We start from the raw sequence: 20,860 nt of genomic DNA, 5'->3' as shown, positions 1-20,860 counted from the left end.
GATAGGGTGCTTGTACTGGGACCCCAATTCCAAGACCATGTTTCTCCCTAGCCTCAGAAACACTATCCCTGGCAGTTTTCCCCAGTCCATTAATTGCCTAGCAATTACTCATAAGTGGGCCTCAACAACACACTTATCTCTGTCCCTGGTGTGATTATAAATCGCACCTGAAGGAATTATTAGTTTGAACTGGCTTTGTAATGGGTCATACAGATATTCATACACACTGGGCTATCTATACTACCTCCCTACTTCATTATCTCCGTCCTAGACTCATTATGCATATTCTAGACTTAAGACATATGTATGCTCCCTATATCTATTTTGTTAAACAAGACATTGATTGGTGGCAGACTGGGCAACCTTCAGTAGGCCCTGACAGCAAGTTAACTTAGTGATGTAGCAGGCCTAAAACTACACCTCCATGTAACACCCCCTCCCCCTTCCCACCCGGGGTTTTCCTGGTGAACTCTGGGTAAAACGCCTGCGAAGTATATACAAAAAGTACATGTTCCTTTAAGAAATGACCACTCCTTAACCACTCCCTAATCCCACCCTGAATCACCTAGTTAGCATATTTGGCACATGTTTTACTATGGTTTATCTTATATAAACTTTAATTGGACCCCTCTAAGGTCACAGGTTTATTAAGAATCCCTGCCAGCTGTATAGCACAACAGTGAAACTTTGCCAGCTTGACTTAAAGAATGCTTAAATCTAGGGAATTCATTCCAGATGACCCTGTCCTATACTCTGGTCTTTGAGGGGTCTCCACTTCTCAGACCACAACAGTAATACATGTAAAGTGTTTTGCATACTTAATCTGCTATATAAAAAATCACTGTTAAGCTCATTAATTTAATTATACCTTTTAAAATCTTCTTTTAGATATTATCCCATTTATGACCACAAAAGGTGCTTGAGGAGGAGAGAGCATCTTTGTCTGGGCCTTAGGTTTCTTTCATCTTTCTGATTTTCTGACCATAACTGTCTCTCGTAACAGAAAACAGGCAGAAAATTCTCTCTAAATTACTAAATAATCCTCTCTAAATGACTAAAATAAAGTCAAATTGAGGTTTATGTAGAGGAGACAGGATTAGAATAACAACATTTCAGTGGTTTTCATAGCCACTGAAACTGGTCTGGAAAATACTAGAACTGATTAGGAAAACGAGCCCCTTTATCATATTATTTCACTCAGTATACCTCCCCCCCCCCCGGAAAAAAAGATAAACAAAGCAAAACAAATCAAAAAAACTCCATAATTTTTTTCTTAAGTTCAAAACCTCCTGACAATTTTTATCATTTGTACTTGAACTAAACTAAAATGTAATATGTATTGAATAAGACTAGAATTGATTTTTTTTCCTCCTTTAAATTTAGTCTTATATTTCTGCTATTAGTATTAAGGGGGGAAACAGGAAATAAAAAATAGTTAGGAAGTGGCCAGTCAACACCGAATTTCATCATTGGTTGTGTAGACCAAAAAACAAAACAAAACAAAACCCCAATGTTTGTCTTTAAACAATATCTTTTCAAGATTGTTCACTTGATCTATTTGACATTATCTCTATCAGTTCATGCCCTTTGTATGTTTTAGATAACATTGTTGTGTTTCCTTTTACTTAACTTGCCAATGTTAAGGGCAGTACAGACTTGCCTCTGTTCCAACAAAAGCCATTTGGTAGGCAGCTTTTGGTATGAGTCTATGAAAAAAAAAAGGTTCTTAGTATTGGGTGATCTTACTTCATCTCTTGTAGGTCTGGTAGAAAAATAACAACACAGTCTTTGCACTTTTTCCTATATCCCAGGTCTCATTATTTCAAGATGATACTTACACTCTGTTGCAATGAAAACTTTGTCAAAACCCTAACATAGACACAATTTCCCAGACTTTCTGGCTGACAATAGGGCATGTTTTTGATGTCAGATATTACAAAACTGCAGTGCAGAAAACAAAGAAGCCTTATGTAAAAAGCAGCAATCTTTAGGCAGCACAGTCAAATTATTACAAGGTGGCTCAAAAAGAAATGTATTCGGAGGAGTCTCAAACAATATTTGTGACCTGGAGCTAAGGAGTTGACCCAGCCTGCCAGCCTTCCCATTTAGAGTGAGAAAATTGCTCCCCTTCCAACAACCAGGTATTGTTTGGGTCAAAGTGGGGTATAACAACATAAAGGCCACCTGTACTACCAGATGTATTATTGCTTGGAACAGTATGAACTGGCGGCAGAAGGGACTTGTTCTCAGAGCACAAACACACAGGAATTAGCTATTTGTAACCCTTTTATGCTTCAACACTTAGCGTGATGGTAATAGTTTCCAAAGGTCAAGAGGGGTGTGGTTGAAGGGCAAAGAGAACAGCTGAATGCAATATCCTACTCCCTTCTCCCTACCTCCCTACCTCCATTGGCCCTCCTTACATCTGTTTATTCAGATCTTCTAAATCAAATGCTCCTTTCCCTACAGCATACTTTTGTTGCCTCCTTATATCTCCATTCATTGGCCCAGTTTTCTGCAGTATCACAGAAGAAGTTTACTATCTTTTCCATTAGACAACACTTCATATATTTGATATTAGCTATTATGTTCTTCCTAGGTCTTCTCTCTTTAGGCAAAATATCTCTAATTCTTTTTAACTATTCCTAGTATGATATAATGTATGGACCTCTTTATCAGAGTGACTCCTCCAACTCCACCCTGAAGTATTTAAGTGGGGAAATATTCTTCTTAAAGTGTGTGTACACCCATGGATACAACACATGGATATGATATTCTAGGTGTGGACTGATTACATAGGGTGAAGCAGAACTATTAACTTCATCTAGATGTTATATTTCTATTAAAGTATGTTTATATTGCCTTAGCTTTTTTTGTTTCAAATCGTGCTTGAAATTGAATAATGTTCCCAAGTATTTTTCATGTCTACTGCTGTTATGATGAGGTTTTCCCATGTAGTATTTGATTTTTAAAGGTTAATTGTATGACTTTAAACAGTTGTCCATTGATATTTGCAGGGGTTGAGGTGCAGGATGTCTGCAAATGGGAAAAATTACAAATAACTCTTAAGGTCCACCCCAAACCTTTATTTTTAATAATTCTGATCATATTTATTTAACACAAAAACAAGTAAAATAGCACACTGCACCCATAAAAATGTTGCAGTTTCTATGTGAGAGTTAAACTCACATGCTATGCAGTCTTAGCAGTCACCAGTGTAGCTGCTATTGTTGTTTGCCCTTTGTTCTGGAAGAGGACCAATGACATCACAAAAGTGATGTCTTGATTTGTGCATGAATTAGATGTTAGTGGGGCAGAGCTGTGGTCAGTGTCAGCCGTGGTCGAAGTCCAGTGGTAAGACAAAGGTTGAGAAAACTGGAGATGGCCCAGGATGCTGCGGGTGACCATCACAAAGATATCAATTTTCAAGAGGAAGATGTTCAGAGTTTCTGACCAGAACAGTAAACAATTGCTATTTATATTCATTATAAGCCTTCAAAATCTAAACAATGAGCTGCAGAGGCTTGGGTTGGACTGTTATTGGCCATTCAATCAAAGCCAGAGTGATTTGGGTTTTAAGATGGAGTCAAGTAGCCTCATTTACAACACAATGGGCTTTTGAAAGCCTGTCTTTCTAGAGTTATATTTCAAGAAATCAAAAATGAAAATCACACAGGACAAAAAGTAAATTGTCCCAGCTTTTTGAAAAAAAGAAAGCAATAAAAATAAATAAGTAACATGGCAACTGCTTCCCAGGTTTTCTTCCCTTAGGAAAAGTGCAAGATACAACAATCAGTGTGGGAGAAAATCAGGTGACTGAGGCTGGATGGTAGACAGACAAAAAGGGGGTCTTCCCCAGTTCTTTAGCACACTGAAACATTTAACAAAATTTAAGTGTTTATAAAATAAATTTATGTATGTATACTTATAGTAGTAAATTATAAAATAGATTAATAATGTACAGTATTTGTGCATCTTTGACAGTAAATTTTTTTAAAGGTTTTTTAAAATATGGGTATCATCCGCAATTTCTCGGATTATGCTGCAAATCTCCAAAAATTCCCACTCAGTTATGGATGGCCAATCCTTGAAAAACTGAAACTATGAGTGTGAAACCCACAAATGTTGAGGAATGACTATTTATTTCTATTAGATTTTATTTCTTGGTTTAGACAAGTGTGAGTTTTTTTGGCTGTCGTTTCAGTATTCAAATATATTAACTAAACCTGCCCTCCAGATACGGATGCCTTACAAACTTGATAAATGTTAATTCTTAATTCAAGGAGTTTATAGGAATGTTGAGCAGTACAAGGTCACAATGACAAAGGCCTGTGGAATGCCAGGAGGAACTTTCCCTCTGCTTCACTCAGTCATAGAATCTTAAGAGGTGAAATGAACTTCAGGGATCATCTGGTTGAGACAAATCAAACTTGGACTACCCATAAAACTCAAATGTGAACTAGATTAAAGTGTAATTTGGAAATATTTAATAAAACAAGTAAAAATATAATGCAACATAAATAATGTTAATTGGTGGTTTTCTAAGTCAATATGCAGCCCAAAGAGTGTTTCTATTTGATTTTGTCGTCTCTCGTGCAGTCCATGCTACTCTAAAATCCCTGACAAGTTGCTTTCCATTCTCTCCTTGAAAACCTCAATGTCAGGAGAATGCATTATTTCTGGATACCACTGAATATGATTTTGTACAACTCTAGTAATTAGAAACGGTTTCTTTTACTTTGAGCTGAAAAAAGTTTCTTAGTACCTTCTGACAATTATTCTTAGTTCTGTTGTCCAGGATGACCAAGTAAAATGAGTCTAGTACTTCTGAATGAAAGCTCATCATGGTTGTTGTCCAGTTGCTTCAGTCATGTCCAACTCTTCCTGACTCCATGTGGGGTTTTCTTGGCAAAGATACTGGATTGGTTGGCCATTTCCTTCTCTAGCTTGTTTTACTGATGAGGAAACTAAAGCAAACAGGGTTTAATGACTTGCCAAGGGTCACATAGCTAGTGTCTAAGGTCAGATTTGAACTCAGGTCTTCCTGACTCCAGGTTAAATGTGTTATTCACTAGACCACCTAGCTGCCCCTATGTCCTCCTTTAAGTCTCCTTTTCTCCAAGGAAACTCTTCTCTTGAAGTGATCCTCATGTGGCATAGACCCTGTCCACCCACCATTATGATTGACTTCTTCTGGACATGCCCCATATTGTATAGATTTCCTAAAATGTGGCACCAAACCTGCTGTACCAGATCTCAAACTATATTATAAAGTGGTAATCATCCAAACTGTCTGGTACTGGCTAAGAAATAGAGTGGTGGATCAGTGGAATAGATTAGGTACACAAGACAGAGTAATCTAATGTTTCATAACCCCAGGTTTTGGGTCAAGAATACTCTATTTGACAAAAACTGGTGGGAAAACTGGAAAACAGTATGGCAGAAACTAGATATAGGCCAACATTTTACATGCTATACCAATATAAGATCAAAGTGGGTACATGATTTAAACATAAAGGGTGATACCATAAGAAAATTAGGGGAGCAAAGAAGAGTTTACCCATCTGATCTACGGAGAAGAGAAGAATTTATGATCAAACAAGAGACAGAGAGCATTGCTAAGTGTAAAATAGACAATTTTTATTATATTAAATTAAAAAGTTTTCGCACAAACAAAACTGATACAACCAAGATTAGAAGGAAAGCAGAAAGCCAGAAAGCCCGGCAATAATTTTTTCAGCAAGTGACTCTAATAAAGGCTTCATTTCTCAAATATATACAGAACTGATTCAAATTTATAAAAATATAAATTGTTCCCTAACTGATAGATGTTCAAAGGATATAAATAAGCAGTTTTCAGATAAAGAAATCAAAGCTATCTATGGTCCTATGAAAAAATGATCCAAAACACTACTAATTAGAGAAATGCAAATTAAAACATCTCTGAGGCACCACTTCACGCCTATTAGATTGACAGAAAAGAAAAATAATAAAGGTTGGAGGGGATGTAGAAAAATTGGGTCACTAATGCACCTTAGTGGAGTTATGAACTGATCCGACCATTCAAGGACAGCAATTTGGAACTATGCCCAAAGGGCAACCAGGCTGTGCGTACCACCACTAGGTCTGCATCCCAAAAAGACTTTTTAAAAGAAGGAAAAGACCATTTGTACAAAAATATTTATAGCAGTTCTTTTTGTAGTGGCACAGAATTGGAAATTGAGGCGATGCCCATAAATTAGGGAATGTGGTATATGATTGTAATGGAATATTACCGTGCTTTAAGAAATGATGAGCAGGCAGATTTCAGAAAAACCTAGAAAGAATTACATGAACTGATGCAAAGTGAAGTTAGCAGAACCAGAAGAATATCGTACACAGTAATAGCAATACTATACAGTGATCAACTGCAAATGACTGTCTTAGCCATTCTCAGCAATACAACGATCCAAGACAGTTCCAAAGTACTCATGATGAAAAACAGTCTCTGCCTCCAGAGAAAGAACTGATGGAGTCTGAATGCAGATTGAAGCATACTATTTTTCACTTTCTCTGTTTTTCCCTCATTTGAGTAATGTCTGTTTGTGTTTTTGAAATTCCATTCTTGAGAACTTCCTCTCACATTAATGTACATTCTTAGTTTAGTTTTTTTTTTTGTGCATGTGTATCATTGTACCCTTTGGCAGTTTGATGAAGTCTATGGCTACCTTCTCAGAAAATTTTTAAATGTATAAAATACGCAGAATTTCAAAAGAAACTAACTATATTGAAATATAGTTATTAAAACACATATTGAAAAGGTTGCTGACTCCAGATTAAGAACTCCTGCTTTAGACTTAACTTTACATATAGAATTTTAAGCCATTTGTCCTGTATACACACACAAAAACCACACACACACACACACACACACACAGACACACACAGACACACAGACACAGACACACACACATTTTAAATCACTTCAAAATCTGCTCTCCTAAAATCTAGAACATGTTTTGTATTATGTCAAACTTTCCTCTTCTCTACCATGAACTCTATGAGGGAATATTCCCATCTATTTCAATAATCGTTTCCTTCTTGCTGCTTAAAGTGAGATCTAGAAAAGTATTTTCTTCTGTTGTAACATGATTTTGAAAAATTGAATTATTATTGAGGCAAACAATTCATCAGCTGCTTTGTATTTGACATAGAGAAAGATGCATTAAGTATTTTGATAACTGAATTCCCTGCCTCCTCATCTCCCACATCACTATCCTTCCTCTATTACAGGTTTTTTTGTTTCCCAAACTCTTCATTTATTTTTTGCTTCTGATATGTAAATGCTTTAAAATATGTGTCTAAAGCCAAACCCATAACACCATTTGCAGTGAAAAAATACTAGGGATTTTCCCAATAAATGCAATAACAAAACAAAGATGTTTGCTCTCCCTGATATTATTTGACATAATATTAAAGATGCTAGTGATACCAATAAGAAAAGAAAAAGAAATTAAGGCAATAAGCAAAATAAAGAAGAGATGTGGTTATTCCTATTTGCTGTCAACAGGATGGTTTACACAGAAAATCCTAGAGAAACAGTATAGAAACAAATGGAGATGATTATTAATGTCAATAAATTAGCTGTATGCCAAATAAATACGTAAAAGTCATTAGCATTTTTATATAGCAGTGATAAACACCAGAAAGAAACAGAAATGTCATTCAAAATGACCAGATTCAAAGCAAATTAAGAGTCAAACTATAGGATACCCTCAAATAATGCATATATGATTTTAAAATATTTTTCAAAAGAGACAGGTAACAGGGGGCATAATCATTGATAATGGTTGGGCCACTCTAATGTTATAAAAGCAATGATGTTATTTAAATGAGTTCATAAATTTGTTCCAATGCCAATAAAAATATCAATGGGTTACTTTGCAGAACTAGATGAAGTAGAAACAAAATTCACTTGGAGGAAAAAAGACGGATTTTCAAAGGAAATAATAAAAATGTGCAAGAATGAAGTGGACCTACATAATCATATCCCAAGCTATATTTTAAAATAATAATTATGAAAACTATTTGGTTAAAAAATAGAAAAGTTGTCAGTGCAACAGACTAGATAACCCAATTCAGAAATATCTAAATTGTTAACCCTAATCCAGTATTCAAAAACCCTAAGAACATATACTTCTTGGTACAAGATTCTCTATTAAACAACAATTGCTGGCTAAAATAGAAAGCAGTTTGTGAAAAAATGGGTTTGGACCAGCATTTTACATCATAATCTGTGCCTGGAACATAGTAGACATTTAATAAATGTTAATTTGTTGATTGATTGAGATTCTGTAATTTTCTTCAAATGCATGTTCAACCTAAACATAAAAAAGATCATAAAAAATAAGGAGGGATATTTAACCAAAAAATATAAGTGATTACAAACGATAAAATAGACAATTTTTACTATATAAAATTAAAGCAAAATCAATTCAGCTTGGATAAGAAAGGAAACTCTCAATTGGGGACAACTGACAGAACAGAACAATTAGTATCACTCAGAGGACTATAGGAAGGAACACAAAGGCTTTAAGTAAGCTGCAATATGTTATGAGCCAGCGATTATGAAGGAAAATAAGGAATGTATGAGTAGAAAGGAAATGGGCTAATCATGAAGCGAAAGAGAAGGATAGTCAACACATAGCCTGAGTGCTCCCCTGACATCTTTATAATGTCATGAGAAAGCAAGGTAAACCTTGCTTGGGTAAACCTCTTGTGAAAAATGTAGAGGAAAGCAGGGATGAGTCATGTCAGAGAGGCAGAAGTGGGTAGATTGTGATTTGAATATTTGGAGGAATCAGTGAGATCACAGAACCATCTGTCTGTCTATCTCTGTCTTGTCTTTCTGTCTGTCTTCTGTATGACTGTCTGTCTGTCTTCTCTCTCTAGTTCTAGTTCTATGTCTATGTCTATGTCTATGTCTATGTCTATGTCTATGTGTATGTGTGTGTCTATGTCTGTCTATGTCTATGTCTATGTCTATGTCTATGTGTATGTGTATGTGTATGTCTATGTCTGTCTATGTCTATGTCTATGTCTATGTCTATGTCTATGTCTATGTCTATGTCTATGTCTATGTCTATGTCTATGTCTGTGTCTATCTCTCTTTATATCTCCATACTATACATATGTGTTCAGGGACAAATATACTTCCCCACTCCTCTGACACTACTGGATGAGCTCCCTATAACTGCGCCCATCCCCCAAAGGCAGCTTGTAAAGAAATTTAAATGCCAAGCAGAGGATTTTAAATTTGATCCTATAGGTAATAGTGAGTCACCCAAGTATTCAGAGTAGTGGGGTGAGGTGACATAGTCTTGTCTACGCTTGGAAAATATGCTTGTCAGTTGTGGCAAAGTTGGATTAGAGAGGTAAGAAGCTTGAGTCAAGGAGAACAAATATGAGGCTATTTCAATAGTTTAGGAAAGAAATGATGAGGGCCTTGAATAAGGAATAAGGAATTTGCCATGTAATTAATGAGAAGGCGACAGATAGTGTGCAATTAGTTGGATATGTGAGGTTGGAGACAAATTAGAGGTTGCTAACCTGGGTGACTAGAGAGGTGGCAATACCTTTGACAATAATATGGAAGTTTGGAAGGGGAATTGGGTTGGAGGGGGAGATAATTATTTTGGACATACTGAGTTTGATATTTCTATGGGCAATCTATTTTAAAATTTCCATTAGGGAGCTGGTGAGGTGAGATTGCAGTTTAAAAGAGAGATTAGGGCTGGATATGTAGATCTGGGAGTCTTCTGCCATAGAGGTGAAGTTAAACTGGTCAGAACTGAGGTTACCAAGTCAGAGAATATAGAGAGCAAAGAAGAGGGCTCCAGGGCAGCTTCACCTCATATTACTACACTCTGTGCACCTCGTACTCCAGCCAAACTCATCTCTCTATTTCCCACATTAAATTACAGAACATGTCTACTGCTCCTCACTGGGTGAGTCAGTGAAGGGGAAAAAGCCAGCATTTATTTCTCCATTTCTTTTGATTTAACTTTTTCTTTCTTCTTTGTCTCTGTCTTCCACTCTTTTATTCTGGGTTTTGACCAAAGATTTATTGCGTAAAAGACAAAGGTGTTTGTTAAAGGTTCCAATGTATTTCTAACTCCTCAGGAAGAAGCTAAAGCAAAGGGGCTTATCTTCTATTTTGAAATGTAGAGGAAAGGAAATCTTTAGTATATACAAGGATCATCTTTCAATCACCTGGCAAATCAATTCCTTTACAAAGTCACAGAATTTGGTAGCGAGAAGGGACCTCAGCAGCCATGTAGAACCCCCAAAGGAAGAGAATCCGTAGTATCATATACCTGACAAGGGGTCATCCAGCTTCTGCTTAAAGACCCACAAAGAAAGGCAAGCAGTTCCACCTTCGGATGGCTGTGCCTGTTAGCAATGTTTTCCCCCTTACATCAAGTCTAAACTCACTATTTTGCAATTTCTAACCACCGAGGCCAAAGAAAACAAAACCTAATGTTTTTTCCACGTGACAGCCCTTCAAATATTTGAAGACAGAAATTGTGTTTCCTGGAATGTTTTCATCTACAGGCTAAACATCAGTATTCCTTCAACTAAGCATGACATGGACTTCAAGCCATTTACCATCTTTATGGCCCTTTCTTGAAAGATCTTCATTTTATCAGTGTCCTTAAAATGTGGTTACCAGTTTGGAACACAAAATTCTAGATGGGGTTTGACTCGGATAGAAAACAGAGTGATTAGCCCATCTTAGTCCTGGAAGCTATGTCTCTTGAAGATCACATTACTATTTTTTTTTTTTGCCTATCACATCACACTATTGATTAATTTTGAGTTTGCAGTCCCCTAGATACTTTTAAGAATCTCTTCCATCCTATATTTGTGAATTTGATTTTTTAAACCCTTTCTTTCTACATCTTTGTCTCACTAATATTTTGGTACACATGTACTAAGATTCCAATGTAATTAATTGCTAAGTACAATGAACAGCTGCAGAAGTGGAGGCGGCTAGGTTGTCTAGCAGATATTACATCGAACCTGGAGTGAGGAAGACCTGAGTTCAAATCTGACCTCAGATAGTAGCTGTGTGATTCTCAGCAAGTCATTTAAGTCTGCCTTAATTTCCTCATCTGCATAATAGTTTCCTCATTTGCAAAATCTGTAAAATATTTCCCAGGGTTGTTGTGAGGTTAAAATGAGATACTATTTGTAAACTGTTTTGTAAGCCTTACTATTATTAATAAATTTTTCTTTTTTGGTGCTAAGGGGTATTTTTAAAGAATGTAAATGAAAGAAAGAAGTGTTAAGAGATCAAGATTCCAGCTGATTTTTCCATAGTTATCATGGAACTTTAGGTAAGTTGCATTTTTTTTTCTTAGTAACTGAGGGTGAGAAGGTTAAAGATTAATGAAATTTCCAAATGTGACAGTGGACCAAGGTCAAAGGGCTCTCACAATTCTTCCCACACTTAATTTTAGAGTGAAAATATGGAAAGCGAGGAGAGAGACACAATTAAATGCAATATGTTGGTTCCCCAGTTTCTGGTTGAAAAAGTTTGCTTTCTTTCTATGGGAACAAAACAACAAACTTCCTTTCCCCTGATGCCTTATTGGTTATTAATGCCTTCCTAGTATTTTGGTTATTAATGCCTTCCTAGTATTTTGTTGTGCTTGTTTTTCAGCATCCCTTTATCTTTGTGCCCCTGATTTTACTTCCCTTTTCCCTAATGCCTGATGTTTTGTATGTTTATAGTGATTTTTTAACTCTTGACAAAACACTTTCAGAAGTTATTGGGTCATTTTTGTTTATTCTTTATGCTATATCCTTCTGTTTTGATCAGATCAGGAAAGTAACTGAAAAATATGCCCTTTCAATAAAGCAGAACATTTTTGGCCTTCTTTCTTTAATTCATGTCAAAACATTTGGATAAGCAAGAAGAAAAGAACATATTTCATTTCCAAAGTTTTCAGGGAGAACAAAAAACTGGGGGTGGGGTATATCAGTAGGGCGGAAATCAGAGAAGTCTTCGTGTAGGGACTTTCTCTACTTAGAATTGTAGAAAGATAGAATTTGGTAGAAACTTAGAAATCATCTTACTCAAACTTATCATTTTAAAAGTGAGAAAACTATCCATAGAGGTTAAGTGACAGAATACTAGTAAAGTTGGCTTTGACATAGCACCTTAAAGTTTGTAAAGCACTTTGCAAGTAATATCTCATTTTATTTTCACAACAACCTTGGGAAGCAGATGCTATTATTATCCCCATTTTGCAGAGTAGTTAGAAACCAGGCAAGTTAAGTGACTTTCCCAGAGTCACATAATTAGGTAGTGTTTGAGGTTAGATCTGAACTCAGGATTTTCTGACTCCAAGTCCAACAGTCTTATGTACTGTATCACCTAAGACTTGCCTAATATCATACATCTAAATAATGATAGAGAACATCTTGCTATTGAGTCTCTTATAAATTCCATTCATACATTACTGTATTCCTAGGAATATTTTTCACATATATCCATAAACTTTCTCATTTTCTCTTTTTAAAAAATTAATTTTATTTTTTTAAATTTAAAAACATCTTTCTTTCCTTCCCATCTCTCCCAATGATGAAAAGAAAAACAAAGCTATTGTAAGGAATATGCATAATTAAGCATAACAAATTCCCACATCGTCCGTGTCAAAAAATTACTTTTCGTCCTGAACTCACAGATAGGTGAGCTTATCACCTATTTGTCAGGAGGGAGAACATGCTTCATTATTGGTCATTGCATTGATGAGAGTTCTTATGTTTTTGAATTTCGTTTGTCTTTATAATGTTGTTGTTAGTCTACAATTACTTTAATTAAATCTTTTTAAAAATTAACAAGCCTTTATTTTCTTACTCACCACTTCTTCCACTAGATTAAGAAAAAAACCAACCTAAAAACAGAACCCTTGTACAAATAAGCATAGTTAAGAAAAAAACAAAAACAAATTCTGAACTGTTCATGTCCAAAACTGCATATCTCATTCAGCAAATTTAGTCCATTACCTCTCTGTCAGGAGACAGGTAGCAATGTATTGATCAAAGTTTTTATGTATTTTAGTTTTTTTACAGTGTTGTATAAATCGTTCTCTTGGTTGTACTTTATTCTGCATCATTTCATACAAATCTTACCAAATTTATTGAAACCATAACTTTCATCACTTTTTATGGCATAGTAAATTTTAATCAGTTACTTATATATCTTAGAAATGAGGCATTTATCAGAGAAATTTCTTGCAAAGATTTTTCCAGTTATATTTCAATTTTAATTTTAGCTACATTGATTTTGTTTATGGAACACTTTAATTTTTTTTATTTTCTCTGATTTTCCCTACCCCTTGCTTGGTCATGAACTATTCTCTATCAATTGATCTGAAAGGTAATTTCTTCCCACCTTCTCTAATCTCTTTATATCTAAGTCATGTATCCATTTGGAACTCATTTTGTTATACTGTGTGAAATACGGATCTATATCAAATTTCTACCAAATTATATTCTAGGTTTCCCAGCATGGATTTTGCAAATAATGAGTTCTTGCTCCAGTCACTCAGGTCTCTGGGTTTAACTAACACTTTGGGTTTATTTGCTTCTATATTCTGTGTACGCCATCTATTCCAGTGACTAATTTCTCTAATATGGGGCTACACTGAGGTTCCCTCCTATTATGGTTTTACTATCTATTTCTTCCTATAACTGGTTTAATCTTTCTTTTAAGTATTTAGACTCAATGCCATTAGAGCACATCTGTTAAATATTTATATTAATTCATTGACTCTGGTACGTTTTACAATCATGTAGTTTCTCTGTTTTAACAAGGTCTATTTTTGTTATTGTCATATCTGCCCCTTTTAAAAAAAATATAGCTGAAGTATAATGGATTTTGTTTTAATCCTTTACTTGGCTCTGTGAATTTCAGGTTTCATGTGTTTTTTATGTGAATAACATATGAATACAGTCATTTTCTAATTTAGTTTGCTATTCTTTTCCATTTTCCCAGTGAGTTAATTTCATTCACATTCAAAATTCTGATAGTTGATTGTGAATTTTTTTCATCTTATTCTTTTATACTTTTCCTCTGTCTTTGCTTTCTGCATGGTCTTTACAAAAAAAAAAGAAAAAAAAGAAAAGGATGGTGGTATGCAAGGAGTGTACTCAGGACCAGTGCTCTACTCTTGATATAATCTGTTTCTGCTCCATTACCCCCTTCTCTTTCCCTTGACCAAACCCTGATCATGAACTTCCTTCCTTCCTTCCTTCTTTTCTTCCTTCCTTCCTTCCTTCCTTCAAAGTCTCTGTCAATTAACTAAAATTCTACAAATATGGAATAAAACTTGGGAGCTCCCCATTAGTCTGGGTTCCCTCTTCTGGTTATTCAGCTTCAGGTGTCAGATCTGGAACAAGCAGATTCAAGACACTGTTCCAGTGTTAGAGACTCACAATTGCTTCTCTCTTCTCTTTCTGCTCCTTGCCCATTCATTACGCAACCTCAAGTCCAGTCTGCTCCTTAAATCAATATGCAGCTACAGGTCAGTCATGCTTCAGTCCACAATGGATCTATGACCCAGAGTGCATCAGAGTGACACAATTGCTGGGTGGTTCCTGTTATTACTCCTTGCACTACTTTAAGCTTAGTCTCTGCTGGATTTTAAACAGCTCCTTTACCTAGTTCATTGCCACAGGTCCCAGTTCAGTGCCTGGCCTGGAATGCTCTGCATATGGCTTTACAGGCTAGACCCATCCCTCATGTCAAGAGATCTTTATCTGTCTCATTTCTGGGCTAGAAAATGACTCACTTTGTTTTTGACTTGGATTTCCTTGGTCCGGTGTCTTTTTTTAGATCTTTATTGGAATAGTTGTAGGGAAGATCTGAGTTGTACTGCTTTGTCCTACTTTGCTGCCTTTGCTAGTCTCCCCCATACATACTTTCAATAAAAATAAAATCATAGTCTTTTTTGGTTAGAAGAGACCTTAATGTTCATCAGTTCTGGCCCATACCTGAAAAGTAATTCTCTCTGTAAAGACTCAATGAGAGCTCATCTAACCTTTCCTTGAAAGGCTCAAGCACAGATTCCTGGGTTACTCGGGGGAACCCACTATTTAATTGCTTGTGGCAAAGTTGCAGTCAATTGAAAACCCTATATATGTATCAGATGAACTGTTGTCTAACCACACTTCTCTCATGTTGTATTTGTGAAGTTACTTTTTCTAACTGGTGTCAGAATTTATGTTAATACCTACCATCATCTTATTAAATTCAGTCCAATATTTTAGCCTGTCAAAAGCTTTTTAAATCCTGACTCTGTCATCCAGCATGTTAGCTATCCCTCCTAGCTCTGTTATCATCTGCAGATTTGATGAGCATGACATTTATGCCTTTATCTAAGTCAGTAATAAGAATTTTAAATAGCACAGGCCCATACACAGGTCCCTGGGGCACACCACTGAAGATCACCTTCCAGAAGTCACTGAACCAACTCCTAATGATTACTTAACCAGGTCACAGAATGGCAGAACATTAAAGCTGAAAGGAATACTTAATTTTCAGTAAAAGGAAGTGGGGATGCAGAAAAGAAGTGATCCGTCCATGGTCATACAGGTACATCCTGGTAGAGCTGGAACTGAATTTCTGGTTTTCTGATACATAGTCCAGTTGCCTTTTCACTATAGCATAAAGCTATATGTACTTTTTTTTTTTAATAAAGAAGAATTTGGATAAAATAACAACCAACTTTACTTCTTTTTCAATAATTTATCACATCTGTAGTTTCTAAATATACTTCAAATACTTATTCTTAACATTCATTTAAACTTTTTTATGTTTTGAATTCTCTCTAATTCTTTTAACCCTCCCCCATTTATTGAAAAGGCAAGAAATTTGATATCAATTATACATGTGAGACTATGCAAAGCATATTTCCACATTAACCATATTAAAAGAAAACAAGAAAAATAACAGGAAAAAATATGCTTCAGTCTGTATTCAGACTTCATCAGTTCTTTCTTGGGAAGTGGACAGTTTTTTCATAAGTTCTTCAGAATTGTCTCGGATCATTGTGTTGATCAGAATAGCTGAGTCACTCTCACAATTGATCATCCTTAAAATAGAGCTGTTACTGTATACAATGTTCTCCTGGCTGTTCCCACTTCACTTTGAATCAGTTCATTAAAGTCTTCACAGGTTTTTCTGAAACAGTACTGCTAGTCATTTTTTATAGAACAGTAGTATTCCAATGCAATCATATACTACAACTTGTAGAGCCATTCCCCAATTGATGGGCATTCCCTCAATATCCAATTCTTTGCCAACACAAAAAGAATTGCTATAAATATTTTTGTACATATGGGTACTTTTCCTTTTCCTTTGATCTCTTTGGGATATAAAACTGTTAGTTGTATTGCTGAGTGAAAGACTGTGCATAATTTTATAGCCCTTTGAGCAGAGTTCAAATTGTTCTCCAGAGTGGTTGAATCAGCTTACAACTCCATTGAAAGTGAATTAGTGTCCCAATTTTCCCATATCCTTTACAACATTTGTCATTTTCCTTTTCTGTCATATTAGCCAATCTGATAGGTGTGAGGTGGTACCTCAGAGTTGTTTTAATTTGTACTTATCTAATTAATAGTGATTTAGAGCATTTTTCCCCCTCATGGCTGTAGATAGCTTTGATTTCTTCTGCCTGTACATATTCTTTGACAATTCATCAATTAAGGAATACCTTGTATGCTTATAAGTTTGACTCAGTTGAGTCCTTTGTAAGAGAAACATATTGTAACCCCTCCCCACCTCCAGCCTCTGGTTTCCTGCTTTCCTTCTAATCTTGGCTGCATTGGTCTTCTTTGTGCAAAACCTTTTTAATTTCTTGAGATGAAAATTATCCATTTTACTTTCAGTGATCTCCTCTGTCTTTTGCTTGATCATAAATTCTTTCCTTATCCATAGAACTGACAGGCAAATTTTCCTATGCTCCCCTAATTTGCTTATAATATCACCCTTTATGTCTAAATAATGTTCCCATTTTTACCTTATCTTGGTATATGGCATGAAGTGTTGGTCTACACCTAGTTGCTTCTAAACTCTTTTCCAATTTTCCCAGTCATTTTTATCAGACAGCACTTGTCTTGAGAATTTGGATCCTTTGGTTTATCAAACATTGGATTACCATGCATGGTTATTTACTACCGTGTTTGTGTACCTAATCTATTCCACTGACTACTCTATTTCTTAGCCAGTTCTAGATTGTTTCGATGATTACCACTTTGTAATACAGTTTGAAATCTGCTAGACTACCTTTCACTTTTTTTCCATTGTTCCCTTTCATATTCTTGACATTTTGTTCTCCCAGATGAATTTTGCTATTATTTTTTCCAGCTCTATAGAGCCATTCTATGGTAGTCTGATTGGTATGACACTGAATAAATAAATTCAGGTAGACTTGTCATTTAAAAAATACTGACTCAACCTACTCATGAGCAATTAATTATCCTCCATATATTTAGATCTGACTTTATTTGTGCAAAAGTGTCTTGTAATTGTGTACATACAGTTCCTGAGTTTGTCTTGGCAGGTAGACTGTGAAGTATTTTTTATTATCTGCAGTTATTATAAATGGAATTTCTCTTTATATTTCTTCCTGCTGGACTTTGTTGGTAATATATAGATGGTGATTTCTGTGGGTTTATTTTATATCTTGCAACTTTGCTAAAATTGTTGATTGTTTTAACTAGTTTTTAGTTAATTCTCTAGATTTCTGTAAGTATACCATCATATTCTCATCAAAGAGTGACTGTTTTGTTTCCTCGTCGACTATTCTAATTTCTTCAATTTTTTCTTATCTTTTTGCTATAGCTAGCATTTCTAGTAAAATATTAAATAATAGTGTTGAAAATGGACATCATTGTTTCACCCCTGCTCTTAATTATATGATTTCTGTTGGTTTTGTTGTTGATACAATCAGGTAAATTTTACTGGTAGTTTTCCTAATATTGAACCAGTCTTCATTCCTGGTAAAAATCCCACCTGGTCTAAGTGTATACTGTTTGTGATATATTGTTATAATCTCCTTGCTAGCACTTCATTTAAAAATTTTGTATCAATATTCATTATGGAAATTGATCTATTGTTTTCTTTCTCTGTTTTTGCTCTTCCTGGTTTAGGTTTCAAAACCATATTTCTGTCATAAAACTAATTTGGTATGACTCCTTCTTTACCTATTTCCCCAAAGAGTTCACATCATATTAATTGTTTTTTAAATGTTTGGTAAGACTCACTTGTGAATCCATCTAATCTTGGGGATTTCTTCTTAAGGAGCTAGCTCATTGATGGCTTGTTCAATTTCTTTTGCTAAGATATGATTATTTAAGTACCCTATTACCTTTTCTGTTAATCTGGGCAATTTATATTTTTGTAAATATTCATCCATTTCACTTAGATTGTCTGATTTATTCACTTAGATTGTCTGATTTATTGGCATACAGTTGGGCAAAATAGCTCCTAATAATTGCTTTAATTTCCTCTTACTTGGTGGTTCATTCACTCTTTTCATTTTTGATACTGGTAGTTTGGTTTTCTTCTTTCTTTTAAAATCTAATTAATCAATGGTTCATCAATTTTATTTTATTTCTTAAAATGATACCACTTCCTAATTTTATTTATTAGTTCAGTGGTTTTTTTTACTTTCAATTTATTAATCTTTCCTTTGATTTTCAGGATTTCAATTTGGTATTTAAATGGGATTTTTAATTTATTCTTTTTCTGTTTTTTAAAAATTGCATGCCTAATTCATTGAGCTGTTTTTCCATTTTATTGATGAACATTTAAAGATGTACATTTTCCCTTACATATTGCTTTGATTGCATCCCATAAATTTTGATACGGTGTCTCATTGTTGTCATTTTCTCTAATTAAATTATTTGTTGTTTCTATGATTTATTTTTTGATCTACTCATTCCTTAGGATTAGATTATTTTATTTCTGATTAATTTTTAATCTATGTTTCCACAACCCTTTATTGAACCTATTTTTTGTATTACTGATTTTATTAACTTTTTGAAACACAACTGTAATTGAATATTACAACAAAAACAATAGCTGGTGGTGTGTTAAGATGATTATAGTCCTTCATTTGTTCACTATTACATACAACAGCCAGCATTACATTGAAGAGTATTTACTGAGGTTTGACACTGAATCCACCTCTGGAATGATACTCATCATCCTCATAAGGTTCTCCATTATAATGACATCTTCTTTCTTGAGGTGGGTCAAAGTCTACCAGTTCTACCTGATCCATATATTTACTCTCCTCTACTTCCTTTCTTTCAGGCGGTAATTTTTCCAACAAAGATAGCTTATCAGATGAAAGAAAGCCATCCTCTGGGAAATTTACATTAAACTCAATTATTAGAATTCCTTTCTAATAAGGTTGGGGATAAATAGGCATACCTTCATTCAGCACACATTTCATAGCTCCATGTTTAACAATCTGACCAGGATGAGAAGTAATGACTATAGTTCTAGTATCAAGAGTTGTTATTAGTTTCTGGAAGCCACACAATGTTTCAGCTGGCTATCCATACATGTGAAAAGATCCTCACTTCATTGTGTAAATATAGCATTGTCCTTCTGATCCAAAACAATGATAATATCTCCTGGCTCAAGTCCTGGCTCCTGGTCACCTTCACCATGGAATGTTATCTTCTGGCCATCTTTCATGCCCTTGTCAATAGGAACCTCCAGAATCTCCTTCTCTCGAACAATTTTCCTTCCATTACCCTTTTACGTCTATCTTTAGGGCTAATTCATTCTCCATGCCATTGGTATTCCATGCAAACTGATTGAATTTGCTGAATTTGCCAGGTCCTATTTGATGAATTCTTATTTGCATTCCAGTATCTCTGCAACTGGGATAGCATTCTATAGCTCCTTTCTTACCACCTCATCCTTCACATTTATCACAAATTACATTCTTTTGCAAAGCTAGTTTTCTCATTGCACCATTATATAAATCTTATGATGAACAAAATTTTAACCTCTCATTCCCTATGCATTTTCCCAGCTCCTCCAAAAAACCTATCAAAGATATCCACTGGAGAACCAAAGCCACCACCTTGTTCTTCACCTTTGTCTTATAAATCTCTTTTCTTTGCATTCGAAAGCACTTTGTAAGCTTGAGAAACCTGCTTGAACTTTTCTCCTTCATTTGGATTCTTACCTGGATGATATTTTAAGGCTAGTTTTCCATATGCCTTTTTTAGTTATTCCTGGGAATCATTGATTGGGCTTTAACCCCAAAACATCATAATAAGTAGTTTCCTTTACCATTTTTTATAACGGGGAGCAATGCTTCTTGGTACACCTGGTGTCAAAATGACTGTCCAGGGTGGGGTCAGAAGGGACTACCCAGGAGCCAGTTAGGATTTTTGGGAATCAAGTGGAAAAAAGAGAAGGTTGGAGGAAAGGGGCATAAGTTCTTGTGTGCAGAGCTTGAGCGGTGGCAGCTGCTACGCTGTGCTTCTTGCTGAGTTTTCTGGAAAGTTTCTCAACTTAATTTTTATTGTAATATGTTTTGAAAAGGATCAATTTATAATTTCTGCTTTCCTGCATTTGTTTGTGTGGTTTTTGTACCTTAATACATGGTCACTTTTTTTGAAGGTGCCATGCTTACCTGACAAAAATGTATACTCCTTTCTATTTCATTTCAATTTTCTCCAGAGGTCTATCATGTATAACTTTTCTAAAATTCTATTCATCTCCTTAACTACTTTCTTATTTATTTTATCATTACATGTATCTAATTCTGCGAGGGGAGAATTA

The 20,860-nt window shown here is 35.1% G+C and overlaps 1 pseudogene; it reads right to left on the bottom strand.

The window, feature by feature from the left end:
- Positions 1 to 19,621: 19,621 nt before the first annotated feature.
- On the bottom strand, positions 19,622 to 20,368 carry LOC110213772 (dnaJ homolog subfamily A member 1 pseudogene; annotated as a pseudogene).
- Positions 20,369 to 20,860: the final 492 nt, after the last annotated feature.

Source organism: Phascolarctos cinereus, unplaced genomic scaffold, assembly GCF_003287225.1.
Source record: "Phascolarctos cinereus isolate Bilbo 61053 unplaced genomic scaffold, phaCin_HiC Scaffold_1;HRSCAF=81, whole genome shotgun sequence".
Classification (NCBI taxonomy): Eukaryota; Metazoa; Chordata; class Mammalia; order Diprotodontia; family Phascolarctidae; genus Phascolarctos; species Phascolarctos cinereus.
This window is presented reverse-complemented; position numbering and strand designations above follow the sequence as displayed.